This window comes from Somniosus microcephalus, chromosome 31 (assembly GCF_052327205.1).
Source record: "Somniosus microcephalus isolate GS21.2 chromosome 31, FLI_Smic_1.0, whole genome shotgun sequence".
In the NCBI taxonomy this organism is placed as follows: Eukaryota; Metazoa; Chordata; class Chondrichthyes; order Squaliformes; family Somniosidae; genus Somniosus; species Somniosus microcephalus.
The window spans coordinates 14,754,573-14,762,946 of NC_141017.1; positions in this window are offsets into that span (position 1 = coordinate 14,754,573).

Sequence of the window (8,374 nt, forward strand, 5' to 3'; positions counted from 1 at the left end):
GGAAAAGGGAGAGGAAGGGGGAGGAGGGAGGGAAGGGAGGGAGAGGAGGGGGTAAGAGGGAGGGAGGGGGTAAGAGGGAGGGAGGGGCAAGAGAGGCGAGGGGGAAGAGGGAAGAGGGAGGGAAGAAGGGGAGGGGAAAGCGGGAGCAGGGAAGGGAGATAGGGGGAAGAGAGGGAGGAGGAAGCGAGGGAGGGGGATGCAAGTGAGGGAGAGGGAGGTAGGAGTGAGGGAGGGAGGGGGGAATAGATTGGGGGTGTGAGTGAGGGAGGGGGAAAAGGGGGAGAGAGGGGTAAGGGAGGTAGTGGAAAGAGATGGAGAGGGGGAGACGGAGAGAGGGAGGGAGTGGGGTGTGAGGGGGAGGTAGGGGGAAATGAGTAGGATGGAGTGAGAGGGAGGGAGGGGTGAGAGAGAGAGCAGTGAGAGGGAGGGGGGAGAGAGGGACGGGGTAGTGAGAGAGAGGGAGGGAGGGGGAGTGAGTTGAAGTGGGGGAGGGAGGGGGGAGTGTGCGAGGGGGTAGTGAAGGGAGGGAGGGGAGGGTGGGAGAGAGAGGCGAGGGAGGGTGGTGGGGGAAGAGGGGGTGAAGGGAGGGGGAAGGAGAGAGGGAAGGGGGAGTGAGAGGGAGGGAGGGGAGGGAGAAGGGAAGGAGGGGGACAAGGGAGGGAGGGCGGAAGAGAGGGAGGGGGAAGTGAAGGAGGGAGGTTGAAGAGAAGAAGGGAAGGGAGGGGGAAGAGAGCGAGGGAGGGAGGGGGAGCAAGTGGAAGGGAGGGGGCAAAGAGAGGAAGTGTTGGAGAGAGAGGAAGGGGAGGGTTGGAAGAGGGGAGGGAAGGGGGGAAGAGGGAGGGGGAGGGAAGGGGGGAAGAGGGAGGAGGGAGGAGGGGAGGGGGAAGAGGGAGGGGAGGATTGGGAAGAGGGAGGGGAGGGTGGAGGAGGGGGGAAGGAGGAGAGGGGGAAGAGGGAAGGGTGGGGAAGGGTGAAGAGGGAAGGGTGGGCAGGGGGAAGAGGGAAGGGAGGGATGAAGGAGGGACGGAGGGGGCAGAGGGAGGGGTGGGGGAAGAGGGATGAAGGAGGGTAGGAGGGAGGGGGAAAAGGGAGGAGGGGAGGGAGTGAGGGGGAGTGGAAAGGTTGGAGAGAGGTAGGGTTGGAGGGGGGGTAGAGAGGAGGGGGGAGCGAGCGGAAGAGAGGGAGAGAGATGGGAGTGGGAGAGATAGAGACGGAGGGAGGATGAGGGAGTGGGGAGGGGGAGTGGGAGTGAGAGGGAGTGAGTTGGAGAGGAGTGAGGGGGGTGTTGGAGTGAGGTTAGAGGGGGAGGGAGACAGAGTGAGGGGAGGGGTAAGGGGGAGGAAGGGAGTGAGGAGGAGCGGGATGTGATGGTGAGGACAACAGGGGTAGTGATGTGAGGGGAGAGGGATGAAGGGGAGAGTGGTAGTGAGGGGCAGAGGGAAGGGGAGTGGGAGGGGAGCGAGTTGGGGCGGAGGTAGGGGGAGTGAAGAGGAGGGGAGTGAGTTGGAGAGGAGAGGGGTTGGAATGAGGGAGTGAGGGTAGAGGGGGAGGTAGATGGAGTGAGGGGGAGAGGGAGTGAGAAACAGGGGCAGTGTGGTGGTGAGGGGGAGAGGGAGTAGAGGGGGGAAACAGAGTGAGGGGATGGGTAAGGGGGAAGAGAGGGACTGAGGGGAGGGAGTGAGATGAGGGGGTGGTGTAAGGGGGAGAGGGAGGGAGTGAGGAGGAAGGGGAGTGGTAGTGAGAGGGAGAGTGGTAGTGATGCGGAGAGGGATAGTGAGGTGAGGAGGAGTGAAGGGCCTGGGGGAGAGAGAGGGAGGGGGGAGGTGAGGGGCCTGGCCCGGGGGAGTGGGGGGAAGAGAGGGAGTGAGGGGCCCGGAGGTGGGGGCAGAGGGAGGGAGGGAGGGGCCCGGAGGTGGGGGGAGAGGGAGTGAGGGAGAGGGCAGGCAGTGGAAGTAAGGGGGAGGGCTTGAAGGGGGAGAAAGTGAGGGAGTGAGGGCTAGTGGGACTGAGCGCCCTGAGGGAGAGGCCGGGGGAGAGAGAGTGAGGCGGAGGGAGAGGGAGGGAGTGAGGGGGGGTGAGGGGCCGGGCGGGGGGGGGGGGAGAGGCAGTGAGGGACCCAGGGGAGAGGGTGTGAGGGGCCGGGGGGGGAGGGAGAGGGCGGTCAGAGGAAGTGAGGGGGGAGGGAGTGAGGGGCCGGGAGAGGGAGTGATGGGCGGGCAGGGAGGGAGTGAGGGGCCGGGAGAGGGAGTGATGGGCGGGCAGGGAGGGAGTGAGCGGCCGGGAGAGGGAGTGATGGGCGGGCAGGGAGGGAGTGAGGGGTCGGGAGAGGGAGTGATGGGCGGGCAGGGAGGGAGTGAGGGGCCGGGAGAGGGAGTGATGGGCGGGCAGGGAGGGAGTGAGGGGCTGGGCGAGGGAGTGACGGACGGGCTGTGAGACGGTGAGGAATGGTGCAGTGAGAGTGGGGAGAGAGAGTGGGAGTGCAAGGAAGAGAGAGTAAATGAGATGAATAGACTGAGAATAATTATATATACGCATAGAAACAGGCGGTTGGGTCCAACTGGTGTATGTCGGTGTTTATACTCCGCACACGACTCCTCGCGTTCGAATGACCTCTTCCTACCCTGCCCCCGTAATCCTTTTCAGAAGGGTGCTTCTGTCAGTCTAATAGGAAACAAGACTTTTGGATGAAACAGTCAGGTTTGTATCTTGGTAGCTCTTCAAAAAAAGAAAGACTTGCATTTTTCTAGCACCTTTCACAATCTGAGGACGCCCCCAAAGCACTTTACCCAATTAAGTTCTTTTTGAAGTTCAGATTTCCACCCCAGCCACAGCACTGAAACAGCCCATATCAAAGTCACAAATTAGATCCTGTGTGACTGTGACCGCGGTAAACTATCTCTTCTCATCCTTCTCGACCTGTCTGCAGCCTTTGACATGGTTGACCACACCATCCTCCTCCAGCGCATCCCCTCCATCATCCAGCTGGGTGGGACTGTCCTCGCCTGGTTCCATTCCTACTTAGTTGTAGCCAGAGAATCAACTACAATGGCTTCTCTTCCCGCTCCCGCACTGTTACCTCTGGTGTCCCCCAAGGATCTATCCTCGGCCCCCGCCTATTTCTCATCTATATGCTGCCCCTCGGGGTCATCATCCGAAAACACGACGTCAGGTTCTGCATGTACGCTGATGACACCTAGCTCCACTTCCGCCTCCACCACCTCTCTCGACCTCTCCACTGTCTCTAAATTGTCAGACTCTTTGTCCGATATCCTGCACTGATGAGCAGAACTAAATATTGGGAAAACTGAAGCCATTGTCTTCGGTCATAGAATCATAGAAACGTTACGGCACAGAAGGAGGCCATTCAGCCCATCAAGCCCGTGCCAGCTCTCTGCAAGAACCCTTCAGCTAGTCCCACTCCCCCGCCCTTTCTCCGTAGCCCTGCAATTTTTTTTTCAGGTACTTATTTAATTCCCTTTTGAAAGCCACGATTGAATCTGCCTCCACCACCCTCTCAGGCCGTGTATTCCAGATCCTAACCACTCGCTGCATAAAACAGTTTTCCCTCATGTCGCCTTTGGACCTTCTGCCAATCACCTTAAATTTGTGTCCTCTGGTTCTCGACCCTTCCGCCAATGGGAACAGTTTCTCTCTATCTACTCCGTCCAGACCCCTCATGATTTTCAACACCTCTATCAAATCTCCTCTCAATCTTCTCTGCTCCAAGGAGAACAGCCCCAGTACCTCCAATCTATCCACGTAACTGAAGTCCCTCATCCCTGGAGCCATTCTTGTAAATCTTTTCCGCTCCCTCTCTAAAGCCTTCACATCCTTCCTAAAGTGTGGTGCCCAGAATTGGACACAATACTCCAGTTGTGGCCGAACCAGTGTTTTATAAAGGTTCATCATAACTTCCTTGCTTTTGTACTCTATGGGGTCGATTTTGTCGAACCTGTCGGGAAGAAGGCGGGACTTCTCCTTTCGGGTTTCTGACCCGCCTACTTTGACGTCCGGCCAATCCGCGCGATTTTCCCTTGATTGACCTTGTTGAGCCCGCCCAGCTGGCTCAGCAGGCCAATTAAGGGCCACCCGGCAACAGGTGACGTCACAGACTGAAATTTCATCTGTCAAGATTTCTGACAGATGAAATATCAGTGTTTTACAGCTGTTTGAAGCTGTCAAACACTGACAGTCTGATTTCTAAGCTGAGTCATTCTGCGCAGACTCATTTAGAAATCTCAGCAGCACTTAAAAGCTGAAGGCTGTCACTTTTGACAGATCGCAGCCGTTCAGCTTTCAGTTCCGGCTGAGTGCTGCGCTCCCGACGGCTACAGGAAGAAAGGCTGTTAAGGTAAGTAAAGGTAAGTAAAAGTTCTTTACACACTTTAGACACACCAAACACACTTACCTTTGCACTCATGCACCCATCACTCACCTGAACACCGACATCGCGACCCCTCCAAGTCCTTCAACCCGACGGCCCGCCTGCTCTAACCTGGCGTGGTTTGGAGCCGTCGGGAATCCCACACGACACCCCTCAAAATAGGGATTAGGCTAAAAACTGCCTGTTAACTACCTGTGGGGCGGGGTTTTGGGCGGGATGGTGTCAGGACCCCCAAAGTCGGGATATTCCCCCCCCACACGCCTGAAACCCTGCCTGACGGCTCCCCGAAAATCTAGCCCAATGCCTCTATTTATAAAGCCCACGATCCCGTATGCTTTTTTAAATGATTTCTCAACCTGCCCTGCCACCTTCAACGATTTGTGCACATATACCCCCAGGTCTCTCTGTTCATGCACCCCCTTTAGAATTGTACCCTTTAGTTTAGATTGCCTCTCCTCATTCTTCCTACCAAAATCTATCACTTTGCACTTTTCTGCGTTAAACTTCATCTGTCATGTGTCCGCCCATTCCACCAGCCTGTCTATGTTATTTTGAAGTCTATCCCTATCCTCCTCACTGTTCACTATACTTCCAAGTTTTGTGTCATCTGTAAATTTTGAAATTGTGCCCTGTACACCTACTCCAAATCATTAATATGTATCAAGAAAAGCAGTGGTACTAGTGCCGATCCCTGGGGAACATCACTGTGTACCTTGCTCCAGTCCGAAAAACAACCGTTCACCACTACTCTCTGTTTCCTGTCACTTAGCCAATTTCGTATCCATGCTGCCACTGTCCCTTTTATTCCACGGGTTTCAACTTTGCTGGCAAGCCTATTATGTGGCACTTTAAAATGCCTTTTGGATGTCCATGTACACCTCATCAACCACATTACCCTCATCAACCCTCTCTGTTACCTCATCAAAAAATTCAATCAAGTTGGTTAAACACAATTTGCCTTTAACAAATCCATGCTGGCTTCCCTTAATTAATCCACACTTGTTCAAGTGACTGTTAATTTTGTCCCTGATTATTGTTTCTAAAAGCTTCCCCACTACTGAGGTTAAGCTGACTGGCCTGTAGTTGCTGGGTTTATCCTTACACCCTTTTTTGAACAAGGGTGTAACATTTGCAATTCCCCATTTCTCTGGCACCACCCCCGTATCTAAGGAGGATTGGAAGATTATGGCCAGTACCTCCGCAATTTACACCTTTACTTCCCTCAGCATCCTAGGATGCATCCCATCTGGTCCTGGTGACTTATCTACTTTAAGTACAGCCAGTCTTTCTAGTAGCTCCTCTTTATCAATTCTTATCTGATCCAATATCTCAACTACCTCCTCTTTCACTATGACTTTGGCAGCATCTTCTGCCTTGGTAAAGACAGATGCAAAGTACTCATTTAGTACCTCAGCCATGCCCTTTGCCTCCATGCGTAGGTCTCCTTTTTGGTCCCTAATCGGCCCCACCCCTCCTCTTACTACCCGTTTACTATTTATATGCCTATAGAAGACTTTTGGATTTCTTTTTATGTTAGCTGCCAGCCCATTCTCATACTCTCTCTTTGCCCCTCTTATTTCCTTTTTCACTTTCCCTCTGAACTTTCTATATTCAGCCTGGTTCTCACTTGTATTCTGAACCTGACATCTGTCATATGCCCCTTTTTTCTGCATTATCTTACTCTCTATCTCTTTCATTATCCAGGGAGCTCTGGCTTTGGTTGCCCTACCTTTCCCCCTCGTGTGAATGTACCTCGACTGTATCCCCTTTAAAGGCAGCCCATTGTTCGATTACAGTTTTGCCTGCCAATCTTTGATTCCAATTTACCCGGGCCAGCTCCGTTCTCAACCCACTGAAATCCTCCAGTTAAGTATTTTGACTCTAGATTGTTCTTTGTCCTTTTCCATAGCTAACCTAAACCTTATGATACCATGATCACTGTTCCCTAAATGTTCCCCTACTCAAACTTGATCCACCTGACCCACCTCATTCCCCAGAACCAAATGCAGCAATGCTCCCTTCCTCATTGGGCCGGAAATGCACTGATCAAGAAAGTTCTCCTGAACACACTTCAGAAATTCTTCCCCCTCTCTGCCCTTTACACTATTCCTATCCCAGTCTGTATTAGGATAGTTGCAGTCCCCTATTATCACTACTCTATAGTTCTTGCACCTCTCTGTAATTTCACTGCAAATTTGCTCCTCTATATCCTTCCCACTAGTAGGCGGCCAATAGAATACACCTAGTAGTGTAATGGCACCTCTATTTTTTTTAACTCTAACCAAATAGATTCTGTCCTTGACCCCTCCAGGACATCCTCTCTCTCCAGCACAGTAATATTCTCCTCAATCAATACTGCCACCCCACCTCCTTTCTTTCCTTCCCTATCTTTCCTGAACACCTTATATCCAGAAATATTTAGTACCCAATCCTGCCCTTTTTTGAGCCAGGTCTCCGTTGACAGGAATATTTAGTACCCAATCCTGCCCTTTTTTGAGCCAGGTCTCCGTTATCACTACAACATCATATTCCCATGTGGCTATTTGCACCTGCAACTCACCAACCTTATTTACCACACTTCGTGCGTTTACATACATGCACTATAAATCTATCTTAGATCTTATTGGGGGAAAAATTGGGTTGCTTTGAACCTCCCGTTAGCGCCTGAAGAGGGCGTTAATGGGGCGCAAAGCAACTAGCGCCCGGGCACGGTGCCGCCAATGCCTCCCGCAAAATTCAGCGGGAGGTTAGCGGCGGCGCTAACCGTTAGTACCCCACGGTGCTGTGCCGCCGGCGATGACGTCATCACCGTGTGCAACGCCCCTCTCGTGCCCCGGCCGCGAACTTTGGGAGTGCCCCCTGACTTACCGCTGGACGCTATGTCCGACGGGTTCAAGGGGGCCTACCTGCAGCCGGGGAGGCTCTATTTAAAGGCGAGGTGTGGGGCGGCCATTTATGTTGCTGGCCGCCTGCCAGCACCTGCCTCCGCTCCTGTTCCTGGCCTCCTTACCCGCACCCCCGCGGAGTGCCGGCTGCGCTCCATGAGCCCGGCACTTCTCTTGAGTGCCGGGCTCTTTTGCCGACACTCCCGACCCCTGGGGGCCCAGCTGGGCCCCGGGTCGCGCTGCACAAGACCCCTCCCCTTTAAGGAGGGGAGGAAGGCCTGCAATACCGCGGCACGTTGCGTGATGCTGCGGCACCTAGCGCCGCAATATTCCATCGCAGCGTCCCAAGAGGGTAGTGGGGCGCTTCCAGTAGTGCCCCACTACCCTCTTGGGGCGCTACCACTCAATTTCCGTCGCGGGTGTGCTAATTTTAGCGCCCCAGCAACTCAATTTTTAGCCCATTCTATTTTCTCTTAGTCTGACCCCACCTAATACCATACTATCACTTACTCTAATGCTATCTGTATCTCCCACTCTTTTGTGCACCATGTTTCTCCTTTCTAATGCTACATCCTGGTGCCCATTCCCCTGCCAAGTTGGTTTAAACCCTCCCCAACAACACTAGCAAAACCCACCGCGAAGATACTGGTCCCGGCTCTGTTGAGGTGCAACCCGTCCGGCCTGTACAGGTCCCACCTCCCCCAGAACTGGTTCCAATGTCCCAGGAGTTTAAAACCCTCCCTTTTGCACCATCTCTCCAGCCATGCATTCATCTGCTCTATCCTCCTATTTCTATACTCACTTGTGCGTGGCAGCGGGCGTAATCCGGAGATTACTACCTTTGAGGTCTTGCTTTTTAATCTCTTTCCTAGCTCCCTAAAATCTGCCTGCAGGACCTCATCCATCTTTCTACCGTTGATACCGATATGGACCACGGCCTCTGGCTGTTCACCCTCCCCCTTCAGAGTGTTCTGCAGCCACTTAGTGACATCCTTGACCCTGGCACCAGGGAGGCAACATACCATCCTGGAGTCACGTCTGTGGCCGCAGAAATGTCTCTGTTCCCCTAACTATTGAATCCCGTATCACTATTGCTTTCCTGATA